The following is a 17234-nucleotide window of genomic DNA, read 5'->3' on the forward strand; positions in this document are numbered from 1 at the left end:
ACAGCTGTGGCCTGGTAAAGTCCAGCCTGTTTCTAATCTCTAATAATTGGCTCAGCTGCAACTCCTTAGGGGTAAGATTATTTTCTATACTACCTTTATTTTTCTTATATTCTATTCCCCGAGAAGAATCTGAATCCAGACACAAGGATTACTTACTGACTGCCATTATAGCAGATCTCTCTTATTTACAGTGAGACAACTCTGGTCTCCACTAGTGGATACACTGCAAGGTGATAATTCTTAACTTTTCTTAGAGTCTCGGAAGCTAACAGCAAAATAAGGATTCCAAGGGCACGTGGAACAAAGGAGAATTTCTACTTGGCACTCAGGTCCTCTGTGGTCTCAGAAAGGGCTTTGTGCTGTGTTGATTTTGGCTTCTGAGGAACCATGGCACAGCACACAGCAGAGGGTAGCATATAAACCTGAGGTTTGAGTTTGGGCCTTTTTAGCAGCAAAAACTTTTGTTGAAAAGTTTCATATAAGTAGCTACATTTTGTTTTAGCTGATAAATGGGAGACAAAAGTGACACAGAGTGTTTCCCTTCACAAAGAATTGCAAACAGAGAGTAAGTAGATTAAACAGCATGAAAAAATACTTACAGTTAAATATCCTTTTATGGATGGCAGCCTATTACCAGGTCTAGAAAAACATGTTCACATGAGGTTCAAAGTCTCAACAATGAAGCATATTACTGTAACATATTGGACCAGCTTGAGAACTATCAAAATTACCAGTGTTTACATTTCAGATATATGTGTGCATCCATTTTTGCAGGCATATCATAATCTGAGCTATCAGAAAGCACTGTTTTTTCTATAGTCATACAGACTGGCTAGTTTTGGCCAAAGTTCCTTGGTACTGTAAGTGGTATTTGTGAGGATAGAAACAAGGAATTCTTTTACAGCAACCAGTGTTTGAATTGATGCATAAATCATCACAAAAAGATATGCTTTTTGACTGTGATGCTTGTGAGAGACTCCCACACACACTGCACAAGAGGGGTTTGGGCCTAGATGATAGGGATTTGGAGGTGGTGTGCTCATTCTATCTTCCACACTGGTGCAGACTTCAAGATAAGGAGTGGAAACACACAAAACAATTTGACATTTGAATAGTGCTAAATCTAGGAAGGGAGATAAAATTGTGTCTTTTTTCTTGGAAATTCATGGTCACCAAAAGAATTTGTGCTGGCAAATAAGTAATTGGATTAAATCCAATACACATTTTCAGCAAAACAGTGTTTAATTCACAATGGGCCTGCTCTCCTTGAGTTACAGCTGATCACAAATGCTTTCCAAGCAGGCCAAAACTGTGCTGTTCTAGTTTGGTAGCATTTCACATTTGCTACACAGTGAAAGGTTATGGTCAAAGGCTGTTGAGAACTAAGCCTACATGATATCACAGGTCTTGGCTCGTTGTACAGAGGATTTGTTAGGAAAGCAGCTACATTGGTGCAAATCCTCTGTATTGGCAGAGCAAACAACCACACACACTACGCAGTGTTGCAATCCATCTGGGTTTCAAGTGGGGATTAAATTCTGCAAGCCAGGCTAGACAGGAGAACTATATAGCCACAAACCCTTACCTTGCAGGAGCACACACAAATGGAGGGACTGAGCCACTTCTTCTCTACAGCCAATTCATCCATGAGCTCTGTAGTCACACGTGTAGAAAAAGGAGAGGAGAGGAGAGGAGAGGAGAGGAGAGGAGAGGAGAGGAGAGGAGAGGAGAGGAGAGGAGAGGAGAGGATGAGGTAGGAATATTTTACTCTGTTCTTGTACTGCCTCAGTTTTACATCTGAACATAAGGATGGATAAGCTTCAGACAGTTTAGCATTCTCCATTAGTTCATGATCTCTTTTTCCTGGATCAATTTTGTGTAGTTATGAAGTCATGCAAGCTTTTCTTGATGAATTTTGTGCTTTACCAAAGACTAGTTCAGTGTGGCTAAACATATTCAGTACATTTAATAAAACTGTGAAAATAAATCAGTGGAAAGGCTTGTCTTTATCCTCCTTCCATGGCATTGCTGTTTTTTCCAGTGTTCTTTGGAGTGTACTCTTCAAAACCTTGTCCAAGCTGGTTATAAGTGTTTTTATTAAAAAAGAACGAACTGTATTAAGACATGATTTTGAGCAATGCTGGATAAACAGGAACTTTCCATCAAACCAGAGTTAATAAATGTTTATTTGTTTGAACCACTAGAACTCAGGAGCTCTGCTGTCAATTCACTCCTGATATTTATGAGCACAAAGGAATGGGAGATTCAGGTTTTCCAAAATCAGGAATGGACTCCCTCTGCATTACTTTTATAATACAGATTTGACATTTCCACAGCCTATTTCTCCTCAGGATAAAATATTTCACTATTACAACAGTCTGCCAGTGATATCTTTTTTCTCTCACAGTTTCCAAGTCAGCATCTTTACCCAGATAAACCTCTGCCAGTCTTACGTAGGTTTGTCTAGTATGAACACAATGTGATTCATGTGATTGCTTCAGTGTTTATAAGATTATTTTTATAACACTCTATAAGGATGAGATAAACCTCCACCAGAAGGTTCTAGCGTACCTCCTGACGTTTTATTTGACTCTTGTTCTGCTCACAGCTCTCACTGAACTATTTACAATGTTTTAGGTTTGGACTTGCCAAATCCTTATAGGGAAGAACTAAAACCTCTCACTCCTCTGATTTGTTGTATTGAAGCTGTAATAGGTCCTTCTAAGAAAGGCTCTGAAAGCCCTCAGGAAGGCTCCTGACAGTGATTCTGATCTCTCTTGGGACAAAGAAGCAGACTCCAAAGCCAGTACAATCTTTGCCACACACAGATGTGGAGAACAGGAGCTCCACCTGTCCTAACACCAAATGACAGGGAATAGGAATGGAAGCCAGACTGGGGACTCTGGGCAGAGCAGGAGGAGGATGCCTCAGCAAGAGGATGCCACTGTCAGAAGTCTGTTTCAGACCAAGGTGGCAGTAAAGGGATACAGTAACTACAGTCATAACCCTAAGACAATAGCAGATAAAACATTAAAAACATCCCAATAAATTGTAGCATAATGAGCCATTGGCTTCCAAGCCTGTCTGGAAAGCCCAGGACTTGCTCATCCCAATGTCCCATATGACCTCTTGTGTCACCACAGTTCACTTGGCAGAACTGAACACATGAACACTCCCTGCTCTCCCATGGCACAAAGGTCTGTGCTCCATTCACTGCCAGTGACTCCTATTGCTCCAAGGCACTGGTTGGAAACAGCTGAGGAGACTTCCAGAAAGCTTACAATCTACCTCCATCCTATGTAGTGAGTGCTGAAGAGTACAAATGCACTTACTGTCACAAAACAGATTTTGTTTCATTTTTCTGCAGAAAAAAATTACCTCTCCCAAATCTTTTACCCTTTAAGAACTCAGACATATAATGAAAGCCATGAGTCACCTGAGCTACTCTAGTCAGACTAATGTAACTGCAGCTTGATAAAGGTGTAGCAATGAAAAGACTCACAATCATAAACATTTTTGTCACCTCAGTATCTCCTGTGAATGAGGAAAAATCACAGTCTTAACATCATGACTGGTATCAGTCTGTCTTATATCTGGGTTCAAGAGATATTATCATAAAAGTTACACAACTGTCAGCCAACAATTATTCTTAACAGCAAATTTCATAAATTGTTGCTCTTCCATTCCTGGAAGCCTAGAACTTACATAGCTTCTCCTCATCTATTCCATGCACTTTGAAGGATAATGGCACTCCATCTCTGCTTATAGATGCAACACCTGTAATTTTGCACAAAAACAAGCACAATATTAAAAGCATAAATTAATTTTTCAGAAATCAATATGGACTATAAATGAAAGTTGGTGGAAAGAGAGCAAGTGTTCTGTGAAGATCATTAGCTTTCCACACTACTGCCTAATTAATTTAAGGCTGAAATGGAATTATCATACCTTAAAGAGCAGGTGATTTACTAAATACTTGCTTTTTTTTCCCTGAATGAATCATACAGTCTTAACATTGAAGGCATAGTTTTAATATAATGAAAATATCCTACACCAGTAACTATAGATCAGTGATAAAACAGGAAATCCTGCCTTTGCTGGCATGAGAAAGTAAATAAGTGAGACTATCCTCAGCCTAGCAATGTTTCCTCTCTGATACAGCTGAGAAGTTGTCTTGTGTTGGACTCAGTCTGGGATTAAACACGAAAGTTCAATTTCTAAAATTGTCAGTTGAGAACCTTTCAAACAACCTAAATCCATTTTGAAGTGCTGAAGGAAATACATGAAACAGAATCAAGCCATTCAGTGTTCACAAAACACAGCTGATTTAAAGCAAACCATATAACCTGTTGTGTGGGTGGACTTTTATCTCATGTCAGTTTAGTTAGCAAAGCTAAAAATATTAGCCAATACAAGGTTGGAGGCTGTCCTCTGAACAGATGCAGATGATAACCCTTGTGAGCTCAGCTGTCTGCTCCAATTGCCTTGCAAATGATAGTGTGTTTCCAGCACAAATTACAGGAATTTAGACAGTTTGTTTGTACAGAGTGAAATTGCACAACTATACAATTCTGCACGCAAATACTGTGGAAACATGGTGGAGGCATCCTCGTTGGGGCTCTAAATATGAGTTACCAGGTCTCTGTATAAATTCTTCCCAAATAAAATAATCCTTCCAATTTTGGGGAGTAACTATGGCCTAGCAATCTTTCTTTGTCCTTGGTACTACATATGTAACAAAAGTCATTATCTTTCAGTCATTTATTCTAAACTTTACATTTAGCCAAGTTGCTAACAGTTTCTGTCCACTTAATGAGGGCTTCAGAATACCAGTGCCATTTATTTTAAAGGCTCAGCTCCTGAAATCCTATGATCATTCTCCCACATTTCTTTTACAAATGTAAAACACAGGGTATGCTAGTGTTTGATAGTAGTCTAAAGCTGATTTATGTGCTGAAGGCAGTCTTTCCTTGGCATCACAAAGCTCTACACAGGCTAATTCCCCCTGCTGCACAATTCAGCATCCTGATACAGCATGCATGTGTATTTCACTATTATACAGTATACAGCAGGTATATTTCAAGCTTTCATGACTCCACAGGGAAGCACATGAAATGAAAATCATCAAAGGAAGAGAGTAGATTCAACGAACCCTGCTTCTCTTATGGTTTTTGTGATATGGGGGCTAGATTCATTAGTTCTGTACAGAATGCCTGATCTCTGCCATTGAGATAGGAGAGCAGCTTGGCTGCAAGCCCAGCCGGCCTCTCTACCTGCATTACTGCTCGCTCCTGCTGTCCTTAGGCCCTGTGTCTCAGCCCTTCCCCTTCCAGAAGGGCTGTGGTGTCAGAAACTCCCCGTGACCACCACTAAACATCACCGATGTGAAGCACTGGCACAAGGGCCGAGTGCCTGGCCCCCGCAGTCCCCCCAAATCCTCCTCAACAGCACAGGATGACCCAGGGTGGAAAACTGAGTCCAAGACCCTGAGTAAGCAGAAAATTCCTTTAACACCAGGCTACTGGGCTGTTCATCAAATTTAGCTACGTACTTCAGCAATACGTTCTCCAACCGTTTTAAATGCTTGTCAGAGCTGGATTATTTACGGTGTCCTGCTATTATTCTTTTAAAGACTTCTCTTAGCATATTATTGATAGAGAGGTCAGACACCCTGAGGGCAGTGTAAGGGAAAGCATCCTGAGCGGAAAACAGGCTTAACGCTTTTTTTTATCTACGATTCGGCACGAAAGTTCTGTGTGGGGAATCTGAGGCGAGCAGTGCGGTGGGATTTACTCGTCAGCAATGTTAAACACAGGAGTATTCACAGTTCAGGGAGGCGCACACACCTTGATCCACATTTCATCGTGCAGATGCTCACACGGAGCAGGGAGGAGGCGGCTGGGGACCCCACCCTCTCGCGCACGGAGGTGATGCCATTGCGGCCGCTCCCCGCACGGGGCCCCGCAGGATTTCCTGCCTCCGCAGCCCCTCAATTCCTGGAAACGCTCTCTCCCGAGGGCAGGAAGGGCGAGCGCGCCGCCGCCGCCGGCAGCCCCAGAGCCCCGTGAGGGGCGCGGCGACCCCCGGCCCCTCAGAGCAGAGCGGAGCGGCGCGCGCCCTTCCCGCCGCCGCCGCGCGCGCGCCGCTGTAACGGCCGCGGCAGCAGCGCCGCGTGCCGGGGCGCGCTCACGTGACGGCGCTGGTTGGCTGGGACGCGCGCGCCCGCTCCGCGCTGGGCACGGCACAGAACAGCACGGCACAGAACAGAACGGCACAAAACAGGACGGCACAGAACAGAACAGAACGGCACGGCAGAGAACGGCACGACACCGCAGGGCGGGACGGCACCGCACCCGAGACACCGCACCGCCCTCCGCACCCCGCTGAGCGTCACTTGTGTCCTGTCCCCAGGCGGTCCCGCTCCGCCCTCAGGTGAGTGAGACGCTGCGGCCCCGGGGCGGGCGCGGGACGGGCAGACGCCGCCGCCGGTCGCTGTGGGTGACCCAGCGGGGCCGGGCGCCGTGGGAGCTGCGGCGGAGGAAGGAGCGGCGGGTGGCTGGGGCACCGCGGGGCTGGGACCGGCGGGCCGGGGGCGCTCCCCGTTCCAGGCCGGCTCCTGACAGGAGCCCCCGGCTCCCGCTCCAGGACGGACTCCGCACCTGCCCGCCTCGCCCTGATGTCCCGTTCCCTTCGGCGGTAAGGTCAGAAATGCTGACGGCTCGCTCGGGTGTCAGGCGGTCCTGCTGCATCGCTCCTGAGCCGTTCCATACCGTTAGACGTGTTCGCTGATTGCCTGGTTTCTCACGGTGCACGCAGGGCGCTGGGTATTTATCACTACATCTGGCATGACTTTTACGTGCTCTTGCAGAGGACTTCTGTACAAAATTCATCTTGGCTAACTCCTGTTTGTGAAAACGAAACGGGCAAAACTAAATTCTCTTTGTATTTCACTTTCTGGGTATGGGTTTGGCGCATTTGCCATAGAAATGAAACTTTCTTCTCGTGTAGAATCTCCAGGCACTTTCTACATGCACTTTGTTTGAAAAGCAATTTGCTGAATTAACATAGCATGCACGAAGATAACTTGAGTTGACGTACTAGCAGCGTACCATCTATCTCGTGAGCAGAAATGGAATATTCCTGCCCTTAGGTTCCTTTTTAATCTTAAATTATTAATGGTCCTCTGCATAACAAGAATGAAATTTGTAATTGGTACAGAGTGCAAATGCATGTAGAGAGCTGGATACAGGAGGAGCTGGTTATAAAGAAGTACGTGCCTCCCTAAAGGAGCTAGCAGGAGAATGACGTTCAAGAGCTCTTTCTCTTCCTTACAGTTGTTGAGAACCTCTGGGGAGAAACAGGCCATACCTAGCCCAACTCTTCTGCAGCTCTTGGGAAAAAGGAATGACAAAAGGGAAAACCTTTTCCCTATTTGGGGAGCATAGGAAAGCTGAGCTTTAGTTACTTGCGCTTTCGTTTAGCAGCTGTTTAACTGAGTTGTTGGGGGTGCTCTTAAGATAGGGCTAGTGGCAGTCATAATATCCCATCCTCTTTTAGAACCTGATTGTCAACTTCACACCCAATGTTGTCATTTGTACGTAGTTAAATGGAAATATTTGTATCACACTTCATCATGTTGTTGTCTGTGTAATCAATACAGGAAAAAGTTCCTGTTTCTCTTAGAGATCCCAGAAAAAACATACCAAAACTGAACTAGAGAGGGCAAAACACTTGCATTTGCTGTGTATCCAGCAACATTAAAGGTTTGAATGTACGTTGAGAGGAAATGTTGGTTTAGGTATCAATGGGAAGTAACATTTCTACTGTCTGTTCAACCATGTAATGTAGAGCAAGTGAGGTGTGTCATAGTAAAGATTACAACAGTGAACTAAGGTTCTGGTCTTTTTTCTACTTAAATTTCTCCCAGTATTTGAACTTTTAAAGGCAAAAGTTTGAAGAGCGACCATATTAAGCAAGTCAGAAACATAAGGCTTAAAAGCGCTTTTCTTCCATGTAATCCCTCACGGTTTGTTGAAGAGACTTGGGGCAGATGTACCGTGAATTTGTGGTGTTACAGAAACTGAAACCAATGCACAGAGGTGATGGGCCAGTTAAAGGAAGCTTGTAAAAAAACTTGAGAGGATAAAATTCTGCAATATTGTTAGTTTGGTAATAATAATAATAATGATAGAGATCCCCAACAAACCAAACAGGAGTGGGGCAAAGACTGGATTAGCTAAGGCTTCTGAACAACACAAATTTGAAGCTGAAGTGGATTTGAGGGAAAAACCGGGCTGAGATTTCTTGAGTTTTCTGTAGTGTCCGTGTGTATGAGGAGTGTCTTGTCCATCACATAAGAGGCTTCTAAACCAGATTAGACATGACTGTTGGACACAAGGAGTCATCCAGGGAGCCCAGTGCTCCACCTGGCCTCCCTTGTGATCCTTCTGGGCCTGGTTTGCACTGCTAATGTTTCACTTGCCAACCTGCAGCAGGTGTTCCTGTTCCTCACCTGCCTATTTAAAAGAAATCCCCCTCTTTGGAGAATTACACCATGCAAGTACATCCCTCAGTGAATTACTGTGTGTTCCAGCAGGTTTTAGTTTCCCTCAGCCCATGGTGACCTTGCTGCATGTCCTGCACACACGGTGTGCTCGTTGCTGTGGGTGAGCATTAGCTCAGGTACTGCCTGCCTGGGTGCAGAGCAGATGGGAGAGAGAAGGAAGTGCACCGCCACTGCCAGAGCTGATGCTTTCTCTGCAGGCACACAGGGTGAGGGTCACAGCAAGGCAGCTCTCTTCTGAGCTGTGAGCTCCTCCAGACTCTGGGAAGGAAGGTGCATGTAAGGTTTAGCTGCTGTGTTCCTCTGAGTGCAGATCATCGTCACAGAGAGAGATCTGCCTCCACTACCATGGTATGAGAGATGTTTGTATTTGGAGTTGTAATAGGGTAGAACAATGCTAATTAAGAACTCAGCTATCTTCAAAACCAGAAAGTGGAAGACTGAGGGGCAGGGGGATGAAGGCCATAAACTTTTATCTGTGAAGTGGAACTTTTAGGCTTATGCTTTAGTAATGATGAAAATCAGGTTTAGCTACATTTCTATCTGCTTACGTTCTTCAAACAACTGGTCTCACTTTACAGCATAACAACGTAAAAAATATCCCAGCAAGCAGGAGAGTCTTAATGTGGCCTTTAATAGGACAATAATGTAAATGATTAATGATTGATGAAAAAGAATTGTGAATGAGCTTGTGGAAGGGCTTTACATGTCTGTGTGAGAGTAAGAAGGATCTTGATATATCCTTGGAGGTCATATCTGTAGATTTTAATGAGGGTGAAGCAGAGAAAGGCTGTTAGAAGCAAATGAGATCTCAGTAAAGTAAAAACATAGAAAGCTCTGTGTTTATGATCAGATAAACCAGATGCCCTTTTTTTAGTTTGGTTTTTATGAAAAGAAATGTTCTGAAAGAAGCTGCAAGTAACTTCTGATCTGCCATCAATACTCAAGAAACAAGTAAACAGTTACAAATGGTACGGTATCACATAAGGTATCTATTTAAACAGTTTTAGAGCCCTGAGTATGCTAATGTCACTAATTAATAATTTGGGGAGCTGTTTAATTGTGGGTTAAAGCTGTTATTGTGGGGCTTACGAAGGGAGCTGTGTGGGCCTGCCTTGGAAGAAGTAAGGGTGAGCACAGTAGAAAAGATGGTGAGAAGATTCTCCACAGTAGTAGCTGCATGAAGCATGGCAGTTCAGGAAGACTGATATGTCTTTGCCACTAAAATGCTTATTGATAAGTAGCAAAGGGAAGGGCAGGACTCTTAGAGGACATAAACATCATGCCTCTTGCTCTAGTGTCAATTCTTGTGGCTTGTATATTCCACAAAGGTGGAATAAAGTGTTACTTCATTTTCTGTTTGCTCTCTCTCTTGTGTTGTGCTGGGTATCTACAGAAGGTTGTAACTTCTGTGAGAAATTAACTTCAGTTTAAATTCAGTTCTGAAGTGATCCTGATAAGAAGGGAGAAGTGCCCAGTGGGCCACTACTCTGTTCATTTGAAGACTCTGCATTTCACTGCTGGTATTCAAGCTGGCCTGAACCTCTGAAACCTACTTGTGCCCCTGAGCTTTGCTTTTGAGGCAGCATCTGAGGTGAAATCAATGTTATTCCCACCTTCGGTTCTTGGAAAACCTTCACCTTGCTCCGGGATGGGAACCAAGCCACAATAAAGCAGGCATTTACCCAACCCAATGAAGGACATTTATAGTTAATTTCATTTGTTACCAAAGGGGGGAAGCAACAAGAATTCCCAGTTCATGTGTCATCAGGCTGTCAGCTCATATTTTAGAGTCTTGTCACCTTGAAGGTAGCCAAAAAATCCCTCCTCAGAGTCTGTTGCCTAAGAGAGAGGAGCTGTTTAACTGGGATACAGCAGTGTTAGCTTCTGACACCTAAGGTGGTTTGGGGTTTTTTTTAAATCTAAATCCATAAGGAAATTATTCATGAAAAAGCTTCATTTGACAGAGTTGTGTCAATCTCCAGTTATGCCCAAAAGCTCATCAAGCTACCCATGATTTCTTCACTGCATTGGAGCAAAGAGTTTTAGTGAAGATTCACAGTTTACCTGTTTGAAACTTTAAAAGACTGTTTTGTTGACCAAGCAGGCCTGTTTTTCAATATAAAATGCATCATAAAAGATGTTGTTGCTATTGCATGTGTTGTAATTTGAGGTTGAAAATAGTAAAGTTTATTCTTTTTTTTTTCCTTCTTTCCTCCTTAGGAGTGCCACGTTAAGAGAAAGACATGAAGTATTTTTAATGACATTCTGCTTTTGATCAAGCTGCTAAAAATGGATGTGAACATTTTCTCCTGTGAGGTAAGTATTGACAGGGAGAAATAAAAAAAAAACTGGCTTGTTTCACTTAGTGTTGCTTGTTACCACTGCTCTTCTGACCAGCAGCTTTTGGTCAAGTATTTTAGAGTTATAACATCTGTGTCTTGGCAAACTTTGTACCGAAAGTCTTAACTGAAAAGTCCTACAAATAATAGTTTCATTTACAGGATTAGTCAGCTTTGTTCTGATATTCCAGCAGATAAAAACAAATGTTGGTGTTGCAGGGCTGGTAATGAGCAGCTTCTGCACAGAGTAGCTTTTGACCCAATGTCAGGCTTTTTTCCAAGCATCAAAGAAACGGAAGCTGCAAAGTCTGATTTTCAAGAGTGAATACTCACACAGACTAACTGCAGGTGCAGGAAATGAGCGAGATCCTGGGATGAAGGAAGAGTTTGCACCACAAACCTGCACTTTTCCATGCATCCAGGCAGCTTTCTCAGTTCCTGCACTAGGCTGCCTAGGGAAAAGTGGGGCTTTTGCCAGCCCGAGTTACAGGTGTATATTTATATTGCTTTTGTCAAGCATCACAGCCAGATCTTCACAGTTCCTGTGGTAAGTATGTAAGTTAGTTAAACCAAATACATGTCCTTAATTTAGGATCAGGGAAAATTCAGGCTGTAAGGAACCTCTGGAGATCATAGAGTCAAACCCTCTGGTCACAATTTGGAATAGTCAATGAAAGTAGGTTGTTTTCATCCACTGGCCTTCTCAGTCTGTTAGATGTTTAGAAGTATTAACAAAAGATGGATTTATAGCTTTCCATATGTATTAAATGTACATTATAAAAGTGCAGATAGGGACATAAGACGCTACTAAAATTTGTCAGAAGGGAGAATGTTTTAATTAAGACAGGATTGCACAGGAATGGTCTATTTCTCTAAACAAAGGAAACAATAAATCTCTGATGTGTTCATTTCTTGCAATTGCAAATGAAACCTCTGCAGGTCAGCTAATACTGACCTAATGTCATACTGCGTGTATTTTCAAGACGGGTTCCCTGCAAGAATTACCCCTTCCCAGGCATCTCTGGGGAATTGATTTATTTACTTCCTCTTGTAAGCAAAATTGCTTTCTCATAATAAAAGGAAGGGAAGTGAACATTGCTTATCCTGTCTGAAACATGTCACTGAAACATTTCCTCTGAAGTATAAATATTTGTTCATGGGAAAACATACTGACAATGTGAATAAAAATAAACATCTTGTCAGGAAGCTTAGGGAGCAATCTCCCCCCCGGGCTCTAAAAGTAAACACAAACCAAGCATCCCTCCTCCCCCCATCATTGTGTACTACCAAGCAGAACATTCTGTGAGCCCTCGGAGCAGCTACTTCCACTGTTTTGGCCAGGGAGGATTATACAATGAAGGGGTTAATCTTGTCAGGAGAAAGACATTTTTAGCATTCAGAGCCTCATAGGAGGGTCAATGAAGTGAAGAGACACTTGGTTTACTTTGGATTTATGCTTATCTCAATGTGCTTTGAATTGATCCCTCAAAATTGGTAATTTAATAGCTTTAATAGTTACATTAGTAATTTAATGAGCCCCTTTCAGGACATCATCAAAGACAAACATATACTTTGTGAATAAAAATAGAAGCCATTTTATAGGCAATGCAGTTCCTGAAAGCCAGTATACACTATTACACATATGCAAGTTGTGATTGTCATGGTTTAACCCCAGCCAGAAGCTAAGTACCATGTAGTTGCTTGCTTATGTACAAAAAGGTAAAACCTGTGGGCTAAGGACTGTTTAATAATTGAAATAAAATATGATAATCATTGGAATTAAAAGGGAGAGAAAAGAAAGGGAGAGAAATAAAACCCCAGAAAAACAGATGGTGCACATGTGCTGGCTGAGACCCAGCAGCAATTGGCAGCTCCCAGTTGATTCCCCCAATTTATACACTGGACATGACCTTTTAGGGTATGGAATGTCCCTTTGGGCAGTTTGGGTCACCTGTCCTGCCCTGCTCCCCCTCAGCTTCTGGTGTACCTGCTCACTGGCAGAGCACTGAAATGTCTCAGTTTGGAGTGAGCACTACCAAGCAACACCTACAACACCCGTGCGTCATCAGCGTTCTCAAAGTGAGTCCAAAACACAGCTCTGTACCAGCAACCAGGAGGAAAATTAACTCTAGTCCAGCTGAAACCAGGACAGTGATGCTATGAGTTATTTAATATGCATTGACTGATCTCACCATTAGAAAGTACCTGTTGAGAGAAATGGCACACCCAAGAATCCAAATTTCTCTTTTCACCTCTGCTCCCAGTGTCAAGCCTTGCTTCCCAGACTGTTTTAAAATGAATTTCCGAGTAACGTGTATAGCTCAAGTAGGTAAATTACAGAACAATATTCTCAGAAACTTGCTGTTTCCACACCTTTTCCTGTTGTTTCTCTGATTTGGTCTTACTTCTCAAAGTGAATATATCTGCAGGTCTGAAAAAAAGCTAACTTGTGGATGGGTATGTGCTTGAATCAGAAAATGCTGCCTCTCTGGAAGGTGTGTCTTTGTAGAGGTGTTATTTACTCCTTAATATCCCAGTCAAAGCTTATTTGCTTTTGGGCTTCTGTGTCACTTGAGGTATTATGAGACAAGTAGTAGTAAATTTAGCTGTCTGGGTAAAGAAGCTACTGCTCTCTCAGAGATTAGTGTCTTCACAGTCAGTGGAATAAAATAGCTACTGCCTCTAAAGTGCAATCTGGCACTTGAATATATCTGACAATTCAGAATGGTAAATACAAAGTTCTGGACTGTGCAAAGCCAGCAGAGGGGTGTGTGTGCAAAAGTAACCTTCAACAGAATTAAATTTGTCAGAGAAAATTTTAAATTTTAAAACTGCTTGAACTAGTTCTTCTCAGACTTATGACTGCTTATGACTAGAGATTAGAAACAAGGACTGCCTTGTGTGGGTGGTTCAGGTGTGAGAGGAAGGGCAGTGTTGCTGTTTGTTGCTTTTGATCTTTGTAATTAAATTTATGTTCTCTAGCACTATTTATCATACTGTTGAAATCCATGTTTCTGACTTTTTCATGGGATTTGCTGTGCTTTACATAAAGAAGAATGACTGTTTTTCACAACACCTATGTAGAATCAGGAACAATTTGTTACAGTTAGGTGAGAAAGAAGAAAGAAATTATGCAGTTCTGAAATGTCCATTAATTCAGGGAGCTTAAAAATCAAGGTACCCAACATAAGAAATCAAAGCTGGGATATAAAATCAGTGCTGTTACATCAGAATTCTTACCAGCTGGAATTACCTGTCTCTCACACCTCTGGAAGCAAGGTCCTAGTACCCTCAAAATGAGGATTTGCAGTAACAAAAACATAGTATGGTACCAGTACCTGATCTTTAGCTGCTTTTTGTTTTCAGCTGCTTTCTCAGTGGTAGAATTTGCTTCTGCATGGTCTCCTAGATGTGCTCAGCATGGGCAGGCGTCCCACTAATTGTCCTGAGCAACAGGTGCAGTTTACACTTGAGATGGATGTATGTATGGGGGTAAATAAGATTAATACCTTTATAGTTCTTCTCTTCTCCTGTTACCCAGGAAAAGAACTCTTGCTTGACTCGGAAAAGACTTTAAAAATAGAATGCTACATGTCTTGCTACTTTGTTGAAAGAGAAAAAAACCCCTTCTAGTAGAATTTGTGGTGCTTTGGCAATATGACTTTCAGGCAATGAGTGGATGAGAAATTTCAAGGCACTAGAATATCTTTGATTTTGTTAAAGCTCCCTGGATGCCTGATTAGCTTCAAAACCACTGCAATGGCTGGTTCTAGTTTGTTTTTAATTTTACAAAGGTATAGTCTGTTCCTGACATATTTAAATGCTGCAGTTATAAGTGTAATTGGAAGGTGATGTCTTTTACTAAGCACTTTGCAAATTACACAGTATACACACACTCCTTTAAGTTCTCTGATTTGTGCCTAATCTGTAGTTCAAACGTGTAACAGTGATACTTCTCAGGCAGATCCTGGAAGTAGTCCTACACCCTCTGTGAAAACTGCAAATATATGCAAGAAGTATGTGATTTCATGGTTGATAGCTTTTGAATGGTAACATTTAAAAGAACAAAATCCTTCTTGGAAACTATTCCTAATAAACATAATTAGGGAAGTCTCATCAAGCAGCCTGTGGTGAAACATGCAAACTGTCTTTATTGCCTGCTGCTTAGACTTGGAATCACTCGTGTGTGTTTTCTTGTATGGATCACTTGTGTGCATTCTTCTGCAATTTCTGCAATTACCATTATCCTTCAGCTACACCATTTTTCTAGAATTTATAGGAAGTGTTTCAGGGAGTGAAAGATATCCATCAGAACCAACTCTGGTAATATTCTTTTTGCATATGGTTTATGATCTTAACTCATTAGGGAAACAAAAAAAAAAAAATTGGAACTAAATTTGTTTAGCATATTGAAGTAAACCACTAAAATACATGAGTGGTGTTTGGAAAGTAGACACCTTGTGTTGATCTAATCCAGTTTCACCCAATGAATTTGTTGTGTTGTAAAAATACAGGCTTTGCAAGGCAGTCTTTGCTAGTGTGACTAAATCATGTCAGTAAACTGGGGTAAAGTGGTGGTAAGAGGCACAAGGTCTTACCTTCCTGGAAAAGCTTTCTCTTTCAAAAAGTGAGTAGTTCCAAGGTATAAAATACAGAGAATGTAACAAAGTTTGAATTTTAGTCTTGAATTCATAAAATCCCACAGTGTTGTTACTGTGCAGAATCACACTGTTCAAAATAAATGAAGAATTGTACTGTAATCTTGGGGGGGATTGTAATCCAAATAAGCACACTCTTTGAATAACCTAGTGAAAAAATAGTGAAGTTACAGGTGCATCATTAATTTCTGTTTTGTTTCAGCTGCTTTAAGTTATCATCTTTCTAGGACAGGCATGTAGCAACTTATTCTGTGGACTTTTTCTTCTTGAATTACTCCCCGAATTGAAGCCCAGAGGAGTCCCTGGAAGCTTTTCCTCAACTCTTTCAGAAGGATTTATATCAGGCTCTTAAAACCATAACTGAGTCTTACTTTCATGTCTAGCTCACTATGGGACAGAGGTACAGAGGAGTAAGTTGTAGCTAATAGGGCTGTTTCTCTAACATCAGTGATGATGAGATTAAGCTGCCTTTGATTCTTCTACTTAATCCTGCTCTGTAGGTTTGACAGCCTATAAAGATCAGAGTATGGCTGGTGGCTGCTGCTCTTGTATATAAGCAATGATTCAGAGACCAGTAACACTAGGCTTTGGCAACTGTGAAAAAAGCAACAAAATCCACTTTGTTTTTCTTCCCCTCACCCTACCCAACGTTTTCCAGTTCCTGTAACTAGAGGTCTGTGTTCAAGACTTGTCCTCATCATCTCTTTATACCACCAATAGAAGCAACTCCAAGCAGGGGTGGCACATTGTTGCAGAGATCTCTATTTGTGTATTGCTCCTGTGGAATTTCTGAAATCTTTGACCAATATTTTAGCTTCTAAAATTTGGTCTACATTTTGTATCCTCCTGTGTTTAAATCTCCTAGCCTTTATTAGTGATTAATGCAATCCTCAAAAGGCAGAGAGAACATTTAGAATGCTTGGAACAAAAAGGGCTGATCCATTTATATAGGGTTTTTAAAGCTCAATAGCTTAGATCAAGAGTAAGAAGCAAAGACTGTGTATGTCATTGAAAACCTTCTGTAGCTGTAGTATAAAGACGTTTCAAGTCTTTTGGAAACTCAGTTCTCAGAGACAAGTGAATTTTGACTGATCTATATAGAGAAGAGATAGAGACTGACAGCTAGCCACAAGGTCAGACAGACAGACAGAAAATCTTCCCCAGCTGACTGTTTGCTATGACTCTTATTTCATTCCACAAAGGAGTTCTTTCCATTCCATTAACATCTGATTAGATGGCAGAAACATTTTAAGAAGCTCTGAACAGTTATGCAGATGCCAGCACTATTACTTCCAGATTCATTCCCTTGCCAAACAGCAAAATGACACAGTCAAGAAGAAATCCTCCTACGAGTCAGTTTTTTTCTATTTAGGTTTGGGAGGTTTTTTTGGATGTGTTTTTATAAGTTGATGAAATCTTTTGTATCCATGTTGTAGTCCTGAGGAGCGAGAAGTGTGGAATATAGCAAATACAAGCTGTTGCAAAATTGCTCCCATTAGAAGAGATTACACATGTGATACAAAACTCTGCCATAGAACCAATTCTTAAAACAGCCTCATCCTCTCTGGGTTGGGAGTGCAGTGAGCCATAACTCTGCCACTTCTTCCCTTGGGAGACTCTTATATAACTGCTCAGCTGTTTCTCTTGCTGTTCTTCTTATTAAGCCAAAAT

The 17234-nt window shown here is 41.9% G+C and overlaps 1 protein-coding gene across 1 annotated transcript in view; it reads left to right on the forward strand.

Annotated features, from left to right (window-relative positions):
- The first annotated feature begins 5955 nt into the window (after positions 1-5955).
- RHOBTB1 (Rho related BTB domain containing 1) overlaps positions 5956-17234 on the forward strand; it is a 48275-nt gene continuing 36996 nt past the window's right edge. Inside the window, exons 1-2 of the mRNA XM_071438628.1 lie at positions 5956-6432; positions 10787-10882. The gene's annotated coding sequence lies outside the window, so the exon portion shown is untranslated. The remainder of the gene's footprint in view (positions 6433-10786; positions 10883-17234) is intronic.

The sequence above is a fragment of the Agelaius tricolor genome, unplaced genomic scaffold (genome assembly GCF_023055355.1).
Source record: "Agelaius tricolor isolate 1412-34295 unplaced genomic scaffold, bAgeTri1.0.p SCAF_13, whole genome shotgun sequence".
Taxonomy (NCBI): Eukaryota; Metazoa; Chordata; class Aves; order Passeriformes; family Icteridae; genus Agelaius; species Agelaius tricolor.